Source organism: Pinus tabuliformis, chromosome 1_1, assembly GCF_031772625.1.
Source record: "Pinus tabuliformis cultivar Carrire ecotype Pingquan chromosome 1_1, CPIR1, whole genome shotgun sequence".
NCBI classification, from domain to species: Eukaryota; Viridiplantae; Streptophyta; class Pinopsida; order Pinales; family Pinaceae; genus Pinus; species Pinus tabuliformis.
The window spans coordinates 516,211,277-516,230,366 of record NC_142297.1 but is presented as its reverse complement, the minus strand read 5'-3'; positions in this window follow the sequence as shown (position 1 = coordinate 516,230,366).

Genomic DNA, 19,090 nt, shown 5'->3' with positions numbered 1-19,090 from the left:
TTGTAGGGCGTGGAGCATTTTGATGATGTGGTTGATTGTGTTGTGTGGATGATTTTAATTGGCAAGAAAGATGTTGTGGAATAGTTGGTGAAGAATATGGATGATGTGTTTGTGCTACAAGATGAGGGAGAGTAGTCATGCATTCATAAGATGAACCATGCCAAACTTGTAGAAAAGATTGGTGGGGGTTATATTGAGATTGACATGGCTGCCCTAACACATGAGTTTTCCATTATGGATTATGCAAGTAAGAAAATAGAGAGGAAGTGTTTTGAACCATACATGTAGGCCACGATTTCCATGGTTTTGACCTTGTTGCAGCTTCCCCATCTCTTTGATATGATGCTTCCATCCTAGATAAGGAAGAACAACTATCTATGGGGTGCTCCTTTTGGCAATGAGGGAAAAACACTTCCTCAATTTCTTGATTTTTCTGAACTTGCAAAACATCCAATTGTGAATTTAGAGAGCTAATAAAATCAATTTTAAAATGCTCAAATAAAGCATTGATTTCAACTCCTATATCTCTTTCTCTTGTAGTAGATTTGGAAAAGAAAGAAGAAACTTCTCTACAATTCTTGCCAGCCTTAAAGATTCCTCTTGAATAGCTTATGCATAATTCACAAACATCATCATATGAGAACTGAAAACATCACCTTTTCCCATTAGATTTAAGAGTTCTAAAAATTCATCTTTGATTCCTTTAAGAATGAGTGTTTTTAAGATCTCTTTTTTCAAATGCTTATGCTTTGATTTTTGAAGGTTGTAATGAAATCGCTCTACATAGTCCTCCAAGATTTCATCTTCCCCTTGTATCATATTGAAAATATCTTCATCGGCCTTGCAATAGTCTTGGTACTTCTTCAAGAATACGTTCTTCATGTCCTCCCATGTTTGGATGCAGTTCCCACCAAGGCTCATGAACCATCGGAGAGCTGCTCCTTTTAGAGTAAGAGGAAACACTTTCAACCTTTGATCATTAGTACAATAATCATATCCTCTACAAATTACTTCAAACTCAAATAAAAATGTATCTGGGTCTTCATTTTCCAAACCATGAAAATTTGGTATAGAAGATGGGGGAATTATGTGCATTTGTGTCACTCCTAGATCTTTGATAGGGAATTCAAAAGTAGAAATGTGAGTCATTTCTTACCATAATAGAAGATGTTCTTCATGTGATTCTCTGAGGCTCCTCCTTCAAATGTTCCTGTCAATTGGTTAGTGAAATGGGTGGTGTTTACATCACCACTTAAGTGAAATCATGACATTTGTTTTTCAAAATTTCTACCTTTTTTTTTCTTTCTTAGTCATTTACACAGAAATTCAAACATTTATTTCTACTTTAATTCCTACGCAATTTTGCTGAAGAGCAGGCACAGGAGCAAGCACTTTACTTACTCAAACACAGGTTCTTACCTTCCATTTTTAATACCCAGTTCTTTCGCAACAAACAAACATCAAACTTTTATTTCTACTTCAATTCCTACGCAATTGCACTAAAAAGCGAGTGAGGGAGCAAGCACTTTACTTACTCATATGCAAATTCTTACCTTGCATTTTTAATACCCAATTCTTTCCCAACAACAAATATCAAACATACATCATTTCTGCAAAATAGCAACTCTCCCCGGCAACGACGCCAAAATTTTGGGTGCATATAAGGTGTCTTTTAGAACTCCTAATTGCCTCACATTAATTATCAACATGGGTAAGTCTTTTTGTTTCAAGAGTGTACAAAGTATGTGCAAGTGATGGAAATCATTATATCTATAGAGAGTAATGCTTTAAGATAACTTATCAATTTCAATACAAGAGTAAATAGATCAAACCATAAATATCAAGCTTGTAACTTCAAATAAATTAACCTATTCAAGCATCAAAAATAAATCTTAATCTAAACCAAACTCAATCTTAATCAAGAGATTCAAATTTCAATTACATCAACCGAGTGCACTGTAGCAATAATAGAGCTCTTTCAGCTCAATCTAAACTACTGCATAGAAATAAAGCACCTGATCTAATCAATAACACTTTTTCCTTTAATTAACAAGAAATGATTCTCATCTAATGATTAATTCAATCCATGACATAAATAAATGAAATCAATTGACAGAATTATGAATTAATGAAATGAATAGATGAAATCTGAATTAACGTAAGTAAATCAACTGTAAAGTTGTAAAGCAAAATAAAATTGCAGGAAATGGAAAAGTATAAAACAAGGAACAGCAGTAAGATCCACCGGAGGCGGGCCCAAGCCGCTAGTGATTACTGCTTGATTACTTCATACTATCACGAATGAACAACAACACGAATTATGTATGATTCATCAAAGCCAAATGTCATTACAGCACGATGTGTTTTAGAATAATGCTCTGTATATTAAAATTACAACTGAAGTAAATGGTGAAAAAGTTCTCTCCATATTATCCTCCTTCCTTTGATCTCTGTTTTCATTTAAATATGTAGAGAGAGAAGGAAAGCTATAACAAAGCTGATTACAAAATGATTTCCATTACAAATTTGGATTATATAAAATAAATTTATCAGAAAGATCATATCTGAAAGATCTTTCCATCAATATTCAGTAGGAACAAGTTGAATTTGGTATTACAATGGGAAGAATTTGGAAAACGGTTGCAACAACAAATATGAGAAAATCGTCTTCAAAGAACCTTCTGTTTCTCTTAATACAGACCAAATTTTGGAAAACTGCACATTACAAAACTAATTCGGTCTGTTTTGTACACAACCCATGTTTCAGATTTTCCAGATTCTCCTTCATTTGTCTGAAGCGTCCAATGCAAAATCATCACTTATTATTCCACCGAATTTCTAAGTTGGAATATTTAATTGTGAGTTGGAGGTCAAATTTGCAATTTGGAAAAGATCTTGGAGGCTAAAATCATGAGTGATGTTACAACAAATCCATTAATAGACCATAATTGGTAAAATCGTGCATAATAATCATCAATTTATTAAAAATAAAGGAGAAAAATAGTGTTTATCCATAAGAGCATAAATAACTATCAAATTGAATTACATGATAAATTATGATAATTGAGGTGATAAAGAATGGTATAAATGGGTGAAATAGGCGTCAAAAAGTGATAATAATAATGAAAAATTAGCGGCCCAACAAATATGAGATGAGGGCTATTGTGACATGAACCAACCTCCTAAGTCCAATTAAGGAAGTGGAGTCGACAAACTGAACCTTTATTGACCTTCCTCGGGAGCTAGAGGATAGACAGGAGTTAAACGACCACTCTTGGTGTCGAAACCCTAATTTATACTACTTTTTTAGTGACCTGAGTCCACAACTACATGCACAAGCCTTCAAAGGTATGGTTATGACCTACAACCACATGCATAAGCGTGCAAGGGTGTAGTTATAAGGCAAAAAATCCAGTTCATAGGGTGTGGTCCTAGTTTTGAGCCACCATTTTAAGCTAGCCTCTAAACCAATGCCCAAAATTTGGTGAGACTTTATAGAATGATATATAACATTAGGAAAAATCCATTCATACATAGGTTGAACAAGAACTTGATGTAACTAGGTCTAACCATCAAAACCATTTCATCAAACACATGGTAAAGATGTAATCTAAGGTCATGAATGGATATCTGATTAAAGGAGTATGAAACTTATCTGAGAATCATCAAGAAGGTCTAATTCCTTCTCATAATCACTGCAATAGCACTTGTTATCCCATGCATTCATCAACCTTTCAAATACTTATCAATTCATGAACAATCCATAACTAGACCACATAACAGATCCATGCTTATATCCATCAATTAACCATAATGTTAACCATGATAGAATAACCATCAAATCATCATAATAACAAGTAAAAGTTATCATAGATTACCATAGGAAAATAACTCTTACTAACTTAGATAAAATCAAACCAATTTAGGGACTTCCATGTACCATCTGATCATAGATTGGGCTGAACCAAATCTTTTTTTCAACCAATCACCCCTGTGCCATATTCCAAGCATGAATGTGGGATCTCAAGACATAAATAACTAGGAATTCCTAGAGATTAAACCACCTCCATCCCCATGCCACTATGATCTCACCAAATCTGGTCAAGGGATCACATAAGAAAACAAAAACATAAACAAGCATGGCTTCCCAAATATTAAACCACCTCCACCCTCAGGCTATCGCGATCTTGCCAAAATCTATCAAGAGATAACTAAGCCCAAAACAAGCTTGTATGCCTGAAAGTTTATTCACTGATACCTTGAGAAATTTTCCTATCTCCACCCACTTGTTGAGGGGTACCAAAAATCCTTAAGCTTGACAGTTGTAACCCGGATTTCCTAAAATTTCTGTCAAATGTTGGCAAAAATCATGACGATATTTCCATTATTTTTCGAATGAATTTGTGGCCTCTTTAAACTACTCTTTAAATAATTATAACTTAATGTGAAAATTTTACATGGTAATAATAGAATGTAATAATGCAATTTCTACAATGCTTACTTTCACACTTAAAGACTAATCGAAAATAAATTGTTATTATTAATAAAAATATTTGTTATTATTTCTTTTAAAGCATTGAGATTCTTTAGTTTCTATAAAGTTTAATTTAGAATGAGTTACTTCATATTAGGAAAAAATGATATTGAGTGTGGATGAATTTCAATGTAGCCACCTTTTTTATTATTGTTGTGGATACTAATTATGTATTTTTCATAGCTAATTTTAATTTCTCATAATTATTATGTGCTATAATATCCACCAACTTATAATTAAATGGTAACAATAAATTTATCTATCTTACAAATGTTTTCATAACCACCACCAAAGCCTATTTTTATTTCTATGATATTAATCATAAGAAATTTGTTTTTTTAATGGAATCTATTCCATCATTATTATGATTATGAAATTAACATGAAAATGTAATGAAATTAGGTTATCAATAAATGTTTGACATATAAATTTAATTTAATAGTAGATCAATACAAAATATCAGCATAGTGTAATTACGAGACAATTTCGAAAAAAATTATATAGATTTTATAGTTGATTTTGTTGGCAAATATTTCTTGAAATCATCAGTTTCAGTTGTGTAATTTGCACAATTCGATTGCCCTAGGGAATTTTAATAATAATTAATCATTTGTGCATTTTAAATAAGGAAAAATCACATTGTCACAAAAAATTCTATGGTCGGATTATAAAAAAGAAAAGAAAAAGACATCTAATTGTAAGAATAGAGAATACAGATATTTATATTTTATAATAAAATATTGAAACAATAAAGATATTAAATATTTAAAAAATAAAGTATAATCAGCGAATTGTGATATCATGCAATCATTCATGTAGAAACACAAACCGACACATTACAAAACAAGGACACCGAGAGCCTACTCCTACACGGCACCGCCCCCACCACCCCCCCCCCTTTTGTGGAAATTATATTAATTAAATCATTCTTACTTACGTTACAGTTAGTGTACAAATGGTTCCTTTCATAATTATAGGTGAGCATAAAAAATGCATCATAATGAGCTAATTAGTTATAATTATTTTCTTAACTATCTCCAATAATATCCTTGTAACTATCTCCTATGAGCTCTCCACACTATCTACATGATTCGCATAACAAATATGCATCCCTACATTCAATCATATTTCTCCATATCTCATTCCTACGTAGACTTTTAGATTTGATCTACATTATCCCATTTTTCATCATATTATTCATTAAACATTACAAGAAGGAATGGTGTCCTTTTAATGAGTAATATTTACTAAAATAGGTGTTTCTTCGTATTTTCCCTTGATGTCCTTTCTTTTTAATTTTGGTCTTCCCCAATATTTGGCCTTCTCCTTCTCAATCCTCTCTTCTTCATTTTTTACATACAAACATAGATATAAGTTGAAGTACTTATAAAACAATCACCATCCATTGGAATATGTGTCTTGAAAGATATTTTACCCACTAATTCTCTAGGGAACTCCTTATCATACATGGTTCACCAACCATTCTTTCATTTCTAATTCTACATACATGTACCTACTAATCACTTTGAATCACCATCATCATTGTCATCATCCTCATATTTTGTCTCACCTATGACCCTATATTAAATGCTCTTGTATTAGACTACTAGGGAACAAAAACTCTTCATGGAATCCTATCCATGGATCCTCTATCTCTTGTAAACTTTTTCCTCATTATTTTCTCTGCTCCATATACAATCATTTTGATCTTGCATAAGCCCCTTTTTTCATGAATTGAAAATTTATTAACTACCTCCTCACTAACATCAACGATTATACTAGGTGTGTACAACCTCAAATTAGTGGTTCTACCCACATCGAGAATGATTTTACATCCTCTAGTGGTCTATGCTTACCACAACAATACATGATGAAAAATCTCTTACATCAATGGTTTTTACCATGAATTCGATGGAGTACACTTTACCTCATCAGTATTGGCTTAGGTACATACAATTTCAAAAGTCTTCAATCTCTGCCCAAGATCATTATTAAAAGACATTATCCAAGGACCATTTCTAAGGGATGTTATGCTTCATGGATTTATTATATCTACCTCTCAAACCACAAAAAATAATTTTATTTATACCTTACTTCCTTTCTTTCTTCTTTGTTAACCATGTTTCTAGTGCTTCACTTTTTCTTCTTTGTTGTGTCCATATTCTCTCACTTCATCCTTTTGCTTTCCTGCATCCTTGTCAAATTTCCTTACCTCTTGTTTGAATTTTATTCAACTATCTCTACATCTTATTCTATCATAGATTTTATGTCTTCTTTCACTTTGTTTTCGTTTCCTTTGAACCCTTTACCTAAATATTCATAGTCATTTCTCTCTCTCCTTTTGTGAGCTTCTTGATGCTCATTGTGAGTTACAAATAACCTATAAATTAACAAATTTGTTTCAATTTTCTACGCAACACCTCACTAATATCCTCTCTTGAACTTGCCCTTTGGAATTCCTAGTTCCTACTACTAGAATCTTCTAATCTTCCTCTTCTCTTCAGTTGTCATACCTATAGGGGTTTTCACTTTCTCACTTTCTCTCAAGAGTTTCACATTATCTTTTCTTCTAAAAAATGCTACCAACATTGTGACTATGGAGCTTCCTCAATAACTTCTACCCAAGCTTAATTTGAAGTTTTCCTCTATTACAAATTTCTTGTTGTAAGGGTTTCTACCACAATTTTATTTTCTTCAAGTCATCTACACAATTTCCTTTCTTCATTTGTCATCATTCAACTATAATCTAATTTTGTTGTGTTATCTATGTCAAGTTCTTCTCACCGTATTATGTTTGGTACTTGCAAACATTGTCTAATGTCGAAATGGCTAGTTCTGACGTAGATTCAAACTTGTGACAATAGTTGGCCAAAACAAATGTCACTATCATATTCTTTTAACTAGAATCTTCATTGCAATATTTTACTTTGGCTTGACATGACATTGACACCTTTAACAATATCTACCTCTGATGGAGGGAATTACTCCCCTAAGGCTTTTTGGGTTGAAACCCTAGCAGACTGAAAGTTATCTATTCAAAGAAACATGCATTCATACAGTCATTATGCTATTGTAAGCAAATTCTATGATAATGGTACGTACCTTTGGTCCTACGTTTGAGAAGGCCTTTAGGGTCCAAACCCTTCTTAGAGTTCCCTTCTTCTCTTTTGTCCTGCAAAATAACCAATTCAAAGAACACAGCAGTAGATGGACAAAACTTATAAAGAAACCATCTTCATGTTATAAAGAAGCCTAGTTAGTTATGAAATCCAAACAACCATTTACATATGAATTCTAAACATAACTATCATTAACATAAAGAAGATTCATTTCGGGAACCAAGACATGTGTTTCTTTTATTATAGATAAATAAAGTACATAAAAAGGAATATGTTCACCTGAATCACCTTGAGCAGGCTCCAAGCAAAGCTTCCTTCCGGATCCGTTCCAGCCTCAAGCCTCTAGCAAAACTCCTTCCATGACTCTCTCCATGATGTCATAAATGGTGGATGAACATCAACACACAAGGAAACAAAGGTTTCCTGTACAAAATGGGGGAAGTGCAGAAGGCACAAGGGACTTCAAACCTGGTCAAGGGAAAAATCTCAGCATAATAACCTTTCTCTCTATTCTCTCCTCCCTTAGGCCTTCCCTTTGAGGTCTTTTTATACCATCTCCAAAGTAGTTTTTTAGTTAGGAGTTGGTTGGGAACAGTTGGGCCACGGGCACTAATAGGTGATCAGTAGGTAAAACCCGCGATCTCCGCCTGAAAATAAGGAGTGTTATTTTTTTTAAGTGTTTTAATACACACACGCGGGTTGGCTATACACATACCCGCGTATACACGCATTTAACTCAGGGCAATGTCACGTATAAGGGATAAAACACTGTTTTTTAAATTTTAGGACCAGGTTTGGAAGGAGGGGTTGCCCTAGGCCATGAGTACAGCATCACAAACCATAAGAGTGAGATTTGGATCTATAACAAATGCTCCCTAATATATGAGGTCAGAAGGGGTACATGATGGCCAAAATATATTATGCGAGTACATGGAAAGGAAGTCTGTCAAAAACCGAGGAGGACTTCACCAGAATTCAGCCTGCGAAGCCACCAAAGGAGATCAGAAAGAAACATTGTCTGAGGCGGGCATACCCATGCTTAGAAAAAGTAAAGCATGTCCGCATATCAAGTACAAGCGGAACCACTAAGTATACAAGTATAAATGACTGAAAGATACATAATGGATCATCTGATCATAATGAACAAGTACATGTCTGAATATCACATATAAGACTGTCAATGATGCTGAAAGATGCAACGAATCACTGATATCAAAGACTGATCCCCAAAAGGTACCAACTGAACATGATGGAATAGGATGGTACTACACTGCAAACTCGGGTGCCAGCATATAGAATGTCGCCATGACTGACTGCAACATATAAAGTGGAGTGGTATCAACTGGCAGCAACAGGAGCAACTGTCAAGTGAACCAATGAATGTTGATACAACCTGAGGTCTTCACCGACCGCCGTGGTACATTTCTACACCATGGGAATAAATGATCTGAAGTCGACCATGTGAGAAATCGTTTGATTACCGGTCATTGATGTATACCGTTAACAAATGCGAGGCTACTCACTGATAATGATAATGAGCGTCAAGGTACCCAGTACAATCTAACAAGTGTGAATAGATGAGCTGGAGTCGAACACTTGTAAGAATCTATCGATCAGGAGACAATGATGGTTTCCCACTGTCGATAGCGAAGGATCTGCCACTAATGACTGCAAACCCCAAGGTACTGCCAAATGGACTCTAGATCTTTGCCCCAAAGCAATGAGTCGGAGTCGATAGGGAAAGATCCACTAGAAGGAAGGAATTAAGGCATCCTTCATCAATCTAGCGCGAGTGTAACCTGTAGGCAAATAATGTGGAAGGAATCGGATGAAAAAACTGTAGTAACCCAACCGAATTACGTTTCCGACGTACACAAGATGTGGCTAGCGCACGACAGAAACCCTCTAAACCAACCAATAATGAAAGCTGACACAGAGGCGAGGTATCCACCAATAGGGTCAAATGGAAACCAAGGTATTGCACGAATCCCAACGTGTGATAATGTAAGCTGATGTCGAACACAAGGGAAACCACTCAGTCAAAGACCCATGATACTGATCGATGTTGAGCACAAGGTAACCTATCAATAATGAAAATAGGGCCAGGGTGCAGCTCTAGGTCTGTCCTCAGAGCAATATGTCGTCGTTGATAAGGACAAGACCCACCAGCAAGAAGTCAATGGGGACCTTCTCAAACCGGCACGAGTAAAGGACCAATATAACTGATGTGATGATAGACATGACACTGACAACCAGGGATGGCCGACTAAAAAATGAGTCAAGAGACACCGCAGAGAGGCCGACTCAGGCTAACTTCCCTTGAACAAAAGCACGACTCAATGTGACTATGTGGCAGCATATGATGACTCTGTATAAGTTCTCCATGCAGGAGGCACGAACGAACCCTCCATATGATTGGAAGAGATATAATCGGTGGAGAACTAACTCAATAACAAGGTTATGGCATACCTAAGTCAAACTAAATCCCACCCATATGGAGGAGACTTTGTTTTGAGTGCTTTGTTCAAGGGCGACACGACTGACTCTAGCTGCCAACAATAAATGGAAATAATGTCCCGTTCCTGCTCTTTTTGGAATATTTAGTTTTTTTGTCTTTTTCTGTTAAGCCGGAAAAAGAATAAAAGAATACTATGGTACAGTGGAAAGAACGAGTGTCGGTGAACCAGATGATCTAGTTCTTGGGAAAGGAGCGTTCCTATGCTCAATGGAGGGAGGTGAAAACTAGTCAGTGACACTCAAAGGTATGTTCTTTCTATGGGTCTAGGTGTGTCAAGCTGCAGAAGTCAAAGGTATGCAAGGTTGATTTTGCAGACGCCATGGTCAAAAGTTGGCTTAAACACGAGTCCAAGTGAAGCCGGCTCTAGGCCCAAAGGTGCAAGTGGTCAACATGCAATGCAGTAGTACAACTCAACACAAAGGAGCCTCTAGGGTATAAGGCCAGAACGAAGCGAAGAAGCAAAGAGGAATGAGTCTTGATCGCATAAGTCATGGCAGGACTAAAGAGGACTCCCGAGCCTAGGGAAAAAAAATTTGCATGAGTGCCAAGTGACAACAAGGTACTAACTAGGGCACCCATGATAAGGTAGGTTCTACCGCACAAGTCATGATACTTCTAAGCAATGAGAAGGTTCCGCACCATAACTTGGTGGGGTCGATCCTAAGGCAAAATGGGAAAGGAAACTAATAAATGCACAATACAGGTGGAAAAACCTAACCTATATGCCAGTTTCGAGAACCAATACCTGTCAGAACGGACCAACCATAAACTTCCAAAGGAGAAATCTTCCAAGTTTTGTAAACATAAATAGGAACACTAGACGAGAAGTTAATGCATCCCACATATAAACGTCATATAAAATCTTTGTGTTATAGAATACAAAAATTGAAAATGCGTACCTCATATGTACAATATGGTACAGGGAACCATGCAGCCTTGTGGCTTACGCATAATAGTTCTGCTGAACAAACCCCTTGCAGGGCTCAGGCCAAGGACTCCTTTGGTAGTCATAACTCATGGCTTCAAAGAGTTCCTCCTGTGAAGGCAAAACAAGATCTGAGAAATCATGAGAACTACAAGGATTAAAAGAGGGAATCAAAGGGTCCCATGTCCCTATAGGAAGAATCTCTCGGTCAACTGTCGGGACCAAGTCCCAAGAAGGAGAATAATAGGTCAAAGGATCCTTCTTAGAAGTGATTGAACATTGAGGATTCAATGCCACATAATTGACCCGTGGCGGGGTAGAGTCTACTTGAACACTTGGAACAAACCAAGGGGCATTCTGCAGTAAAGTCGAATTAGGGTGGTGATTATCAGACGCAAGCTGATCAATAGTGACAATATTCTGTTATGAGGAAAGCACATTACTCGAAAGAGTGAAGACACCACAGCATTCATGGCATAGACATAGTCACGCCCAAGTAGCATATTAAAGTCTAAAGGGCTATCAACCACCATCATATCGATTAAGACAGTCTTCCCACCTAAAGTGATAAGAAATTGAGGAAGAACACCCATAGATTTACCAGGTCTTCTATCATAGGCTAACAAATGACTCTGAGCTGTCAACAACTTTGGGGAACCCAAATCTTTCCAAGTCAAATAGGATATAATACTTGCATAGGATCCTTCATCCACCATACATCGATAGACATTTGTGGAATTAACCCTGACCTTTATTTGAAAAGGTGCAGCGGAAGGAAGACGAGGCTCAACAAGGCTATCCCAATCAAAGGAAACACTCTTAGAACTTGGAGGGGGAACATTCGAAGAAATAGGAATGCCCCCTATACCAGAAGACTCAGTACTAGAGATCAAATAGACTCTTTTGTTAGGCACTTCACCCCCCAAAAGAGGAGTGTAATCGGCTCGCGATTGCACTAGCTCTACCACATTATCAACCAACGGTTGATGGGATTGATGAGAAACCATATAAGATCTAGGAGTAGAAGTACTTTCAGACTCATACCATATCCTTTGAACCTTTGGAATACCAGGGCATAAATGAGTAAGATGGTCTCCCTTGCATATCTTACAAGGGAAATTAGGTTTAAAACTTCTACGTCCAGGTTTCTTATCAACCTCCATTCCGCCAACATGACTAGCAGTGGTTTGCGGAGAGTCCTGAACATGACAGGTCGGTGACTCTTCGCTAGTATGACTCGTGGTGACTAGACTCATGCCCCCAGCATGACTTGCAGCGGCTGAAGACTCATCTTCAACATGACTCGCAGAGGTTGAAGATGAAGTGCTAGTGTGACTTGCAGTGACTAGACTTGTGCCCCCAGCATGACTAGTAGTGGCTAAAGGCTCATCTCCAACATGACTCGTAGAGGTTGAAGATGAAATGCTAGAATTATTCTTCTTCTTTGACTTCCTCTTTCTCCTCTTTTTAGATTTCTTGTTACAAGAAGGATGCGAAGAAGGAATCCCAGATTTCTCTTTGAAAGAAGATGAACAATTAGCACCCATGTGATGCCCTTGAAATAAAGCATTCAACTGAGAGGCTTCAAGAGCATTTGGAATATTCGGAGTGGACCACAGCCAAACGGGTAGTCCAACATTCAACCCATGAATATTCAAAGTGGCCATCAAGGGAGTACCAACGTTTCCAAAGAAAGGAAAAGCACAAGGATCCCCTTTTGGGAGGGTACCTTGGTTGGTTTCCATAGGAATATTGGCCATATCTAACTGTTCCAAAGACCCTTCCTCTACGGGAATATAGAAATAACTTTTCAAGCAATATGGATAAGCAATCAAAACCTTTGCCCTTGAGGAGGCAACTCTACAACTTTTGAAAGAACGACCAAAAGCCTTTCAAGATCGGTATAGTGGTAAGCCGGTCACTCAGAACACCAAGTCCAAACGCGACTAGACAAAACTACCTAAAGCCAACTATATACAAGGAAAAAAGAGCACACACTATAAAGTCCCTAAAGATAAATCCAGTCAAACAACTTCCAAGTATTTCCGCTCCGGGTGATTAAGACCGGACACCAAAATACAAGAAAGTGAAATAAGGGGCCTTCCGAAGATAGTCTGGGATGATGAGGGCCCAGTCCTATCAGCGAAGGTATCAGAGGAAGTTACGCTGACCTCCTAACAACAACCTGCGCTGGTGCAAGCCCCCAAGCTTCGCAAGGGTTCCCTCCAGTAGTACTGTCGAGAGTGATGCAACGTCGACCTCCGGTGCCACGAGATTCCCCTCCACAGCCACCTGTGTAGATCCCTAGGAGTAGCAACTATGGATACCAACTCGTCGCAGAAGCTAGGTGGAACAGTCGTGAGGTAAGTTCGGACAAGTAGGAGAGGGGGTATCTCTCTTCCCAGTCTTCACAGACCCTCGTGCTTAACTCCCAGATCCGGAGCTTTCCTGGTCTTCCTAACACTATTGGATTTTCTTTCGTTATTCAAACTCCTACGTTTGACGTTTATATGGCCTTGGAGAGTTAACTCTCCACTCGCCTAATCCAAGGCCCTAAAATCATAAACTTGTTGGTGTAACAGACTAAAACAAAAAGCTCTAGTGAATTTTAGTTAGCGCTTGATTTTAAATTAGGCTGCTCTTTAAGTCACAAGGTAACGGAAGTGAAACTAGTGGTGTTTTTTGACCAAAAGAAATTAATAAAAAATTAACTACATGCACATGCACTTGTTTTCGTTTTTCGATGAAAAGTAATCTCTACAGGGTTCAGAGGAACTGCAAATAAACAAATTTTTCTTTTTCTTTTCAAACTCCACACTCACAAAAGTTAACAAAACTACGGATGCCTAAAAGGGGATGCAAATCTATCCTAATGCAACAACTATATGCTGATGCAACAAAAAATGAAAGTTGCTTTCTTATCAATCTCTATCTTGCCACTTAAAATGCCTAGATGGAATATGAGATGTTACCATCCATTTCGTCTAAACACTAAAAACAAGTACTAAGACAAACATAAAGCACTTTCACTTCACTAAAAGGAAACCAAATGAAAAGCAAGTTCAAGAAAGAAAAACTAGGATTTTCAAAAGATTTTCTTCAAAGCAACAAGCAAAAAAGTCTTTTCAAAAATGCTCTCAACAATACTGAAACTTGTGATTGAAGAATAGGCAATTAAACACTTTTGCGAATCAACACCACTCAATGGATGAAAACTCAACAAAAATAAATGTGCTTGAAATCGCTCTTAACAATCAAAAGCAGCAATGAAAGCTTTGGCAATGAAAACCAAAAGATCAAAAAGACAAATTCCAGGAAAGTGTTAATCAACAACTTTCATGAAACAAAGAAGTGGATGGTCACAAAAAGCGGTTTTGTCAAGCAAACAAAAAGTCACCAAAAGCAAGATTAACACAAATATTGAATTCAATCTTCCTACCCTGATAAAACAAAGCAGCCAAGATTCCTAGCAAGAAATCTTGCGTGCTTTAGCCAAAAAACGATGGCGCTTGCAATCAACAAAAAACAAGACCAATACTTCTTATAATCAGAGAGAATTCAGAACGAGATGCTCGCTGTAAAACAAATAACTAATACTGGAAAATGACTGTTTCAGACTGACTCAAACCACTAGACAAACCTTCAGAGACTAAAAGATTTATAAATCTTGAAAATTGCAATATATACGCGACTGTACTTAAGTACAGATTGCATGTATACACGACTGTGTTTGAGGAAACCTGCGTATACGCGGGTTCACTCAAAGAAACAAGCGTATATATGCCTCTGTATCTAAGAAAAACAGCGTGTATGAAAAGCTTCAAGAAAAATAAAAAACAAACTGAAGAAACTGGCAAAGCTTAAAGTTCAAGAACAGACCAGACAGTAACAGCAAGCAGACAAGGCAGCTGAGCCCTGATTGGCTTGAAAAATACCCAAACTAGGAACAAAAAGAGTGTTGTCCCCAGTGGAGTCGCCAATTCTGATGGAGGGAATTACTCCCCTAGGGCTTTTTGGGTTGAAACCCTAGCAGACTGAAAGTTATCTATTCAAAGAAACATGCATTCATACAGCCATTATGCTATTGTAAGCAAATTCTATGATAAGGGTACGTACCTTTGGTCCTACGTTTGAGAAGGCCTTTAGGGTCCAAACCCTTCTTGGAGTTCCCTTCTTCTCTTTTGTCCTGCAAAACAACCAATTCAAAGAACACAGCAATACATGGACAAAACTTATAAAGAAACCATCTTCATGTTATAAAGAAAGCTAGTTAGTTATGAAATCCAAACAACCATTTACATATGAATTCTAAACATAACTATCATTAACATAAAGAAGATTCATTTCGGGAACCAAGACATGTGTTTCTTTTATTATAGACAAATAAAGTACATAAAAAGGAATATGTTCACCTGAATCACCTTGAGCAGGCTCCAAGCAAAGCTTCCTTCCGGATCCGTTGCAGCCTCAAGCCTCTAACAAAACTCCTTCCATGACTCTCTCCATGATGTCATAAATGGTGGATGAACATCAACACACAAGGAAACAAAGGTTTCCTGTACAAAATGGGGGATGTGCAGAAGGCACAAGGGACTTCAGACCTGGTCAAGGGAAACATCTCAGCATAATAACCTTTCTCTCTATTTTCTCCTCCCTTAGGCCTTCCTTTTGAGGTCTTTTTATACCATCTCCAAAGTAGTTTTTTAGTTAGGAGTTGGTTGGGAACAGTTGGGCCACAGGCACTAACAGGTGATCAGCAGGTAAAACCCGCGATCTCCGCCCGAAAATAAGGAGTGTTATTTTTTTTAAGTGTTTTAATACATACACCTGGGTTGGCTATACACATACCCACGTATACACGCGTTTAACTCAGGGAAATGTCGCGTATAAGGGATAAAACACTGTTTTTTAAATTTTAGGACCAGGTCTGGAAGGAGGGGTTGCCCTAGGCCATGAGTACAGCATCACAAACCATAAGAGTGAGATTTGGAGCTATAACAACCTCACTTGATTTAAAAGGTTTCATGACAAAAAGGAACCCTTATGCAATGACTTGACCAAAATTTAAAATATTTGGGTGTTGAGTAACATTGAAAGTTTAACTTAGACTTTATCTCTACCTTGATTTTATCATTACTAAATTTCTTTATAAAAGGAATACTAATTTCAAACTCTCAATTTCCCACATGGATTTAAACTCCATTCTCCAGACTTTGGACACATTTCATAATTTTTATTTTTAGTTTTAGTTTTACAAAGATTCATGAGATAAAATTTGTAAAAAAATTGTTTTCTCAAATATGGAAATTGGAATGAATAATCGAAATGAAACTATACTTAATGAATTTTGGTTCATTCAATGAGGGTTTCACCTTTTCATGATAGTGGAGCTTTCTTATACCTCGTAGCAACATTGAACCCATGGATCTTTGTAAACTTCCCAAAAGGTTAAGTGTAGAAACTCCTAAAAGGCCGACAAGTAATCCTTGAATTGGTCTTTCCACAAGAAGGAATGGATTTTTGTCACTAGTTATACATAGTTTTTGGTTACATTTTCTGAAGACATTTCAATCACACAAATAGTTTCAAACTCATCCTAAGGATTTGACTTCAAATTCAGTAATATATGGATAAGTTTTAAAATCAACATTTAACATAATTTTGTAGCCACCTTTAACCAAAATACTCTTCCCAATTGAAAATGCATCATGAATCAAATGAACAGTATCAACAATATGATGTTCTATTCACTTAAAACATATATTGTAGTTCTCCACTTCTTTTGTTACATACTTTTACAACTCATAAACTTGAAAATGTGATACGGCCTCATGCAAAAGAATATCCATCTCCTTAGAAAATGTTTCTATATGACTTAAATATATTACTTGAATGCCATTATGGGTTATCGTACTTGCATAGCAGGGAATAATGCCTCTTTGTCATTCTAGTTAACAATCTTGCAAGTTCTTCTTCTAAAAGCTCCCATGTTTATATTCCTTCATGTCCTCATAGCCACATCAATGAGTAGCAGATGATAACACAACTTACTCTTCCACACTTTCATAAAAACAATGTCTACTCAATTCCATAGCTTGGTTATTCTAGAGGGAGAATATTTTAGTATGGAACAAACAAGTCATTCAAGTTCATATTGAATGATGTTTTTGTGAATTAGGGAGGATTGAGAAACATTTATATGGTGCAATGAATTGATAGTGAATATTTATATCTTCTTCAATTTTCTATTCCTCTAATATTTTTATTAGGTCAATGTATATTGATCGATATAAGGCTCGAAAGGTGTAAATTGTTCTCACTCTCTCTATTATTTATTCTCCAAGGCTCTTTCTATGAGATTTGATCTCTTCTATGGGAGATTAGGTTCTATTGATTACTTGGTTTGTCGATTGGTATGGTGGTTTAGTTGTATTATTGAGATCCATAAAAGTTTAAAGGGATGATATTCATGTGTCCTAGTTTGAAGTGTGGTTTATGGATATATATGGTGGTTAATAACTACTTAGGGGGGAGGGGAGTGGCTCTTGTATATGGTATTATCAATTCATGGGTATTGAAGTTGTTGCAAGTTTAACTAGGGAGTTTTTGCAAAATCTGAAATATTTGTGGGGATTAAAGATATGTGTTTCCATTCATCATATGCTCAGTGATATTTCCATTAGTGGCTTGAGTTCTCACGATTTGATCCATGGACTCTTGAATTAGCAATTTAATGTGTTTGGTGAGTTAATTGGGAGGCTTCGTGTCACTCCCTCTACCTCTGCAAGCTCACGAACTAGAAATCGTAGCTCTCTATTGACTCTCTTAGAGAGACATTTCCTTAGAATCTTTGCTTTCCTGGAAAGGATTGTGCAATCCCTTCAAGGGGATTCAAATTTCTACCAAATGAAACTATTGGGCTCTCTTCTCAGTGCTAGATTTGCTCTTCCTGCTTCAAAATCAATGCTCTGATACCATGTGAAAATTTCTATACTCAAGGAACCCCTACTTCAGCAGAACTGAATTTACTTCCTCTACTTGATTTTAACATACATTATCAAGTTATTTTCTGAAAAATACTAAAGTAAATTACTTTTGTAGCCTACACCAATTTAATTTGATTACATGAAACAAGAAACTGAGCAAAGAACAAGATACATAGGACACCATTATTTTTGGACAAAATAGTCCCCAGAAAAACCCAATGTGGGAAAACCAGTACAACAACTTTGAGGGTTTTATATTATTAAGTAGTAGTTCTGAATACAATGTTGGATTCTCTCCCAGTAATCTAGTTACATACAAAAATATAACGGAGGAAAACTAAGTGAGATTAGCTCACTTCACCCAGCAGTTTCCAGCTGATCCGGTAGAAAAATTGGCAAACCCCGACTATCTTTGCGCTAGCCTTGTGTAGGCCCTATGTTAGCCTCAAAAGCTTTGTGTCAGCCCTGCATTGTCACTTTTTCCTCCTGGAGCTTCTGTGTCAACCTCTCCTGGCTATTCTGGCAGATCCCTGACAGTTCTGAATTTCTACGTGAAGACAACTTCTCCTCTGCATTGGCTCTCCCTAGTTCAGCGTCAAGCCTGCATGGGACCAGAATGGCCCAACATCAATCCCTCTAGGTGTTGTGTTGCCTCCACTAGTGGCTCTCTACCTCTCTGCCCAGTATTCTTGAACTATCCCTACCCCTCTGTTGTAGAATCATCACTTAGTTCAAACTTCTCAGCTTCCTAGCCCTAGAAATTTTGAACTCTAGATCAATTCGTTCTCTCCATGTGCGTTTCTAAATGAACCCCAAACATCAGATTAATACTTTTCTCATTGATTCTTCAATGACCAATATTAATTTTCTAATAAATGGCTAAGATTAAAAACTTGACTTAATCTGCTTTCTAGAACATTCTCACCCGTATTTTGATTAACACCCATGAATACTTTATTTTTCCTAAGTTTAGACTTAGGAATCCCATTAAAAATATTAATTATTTTA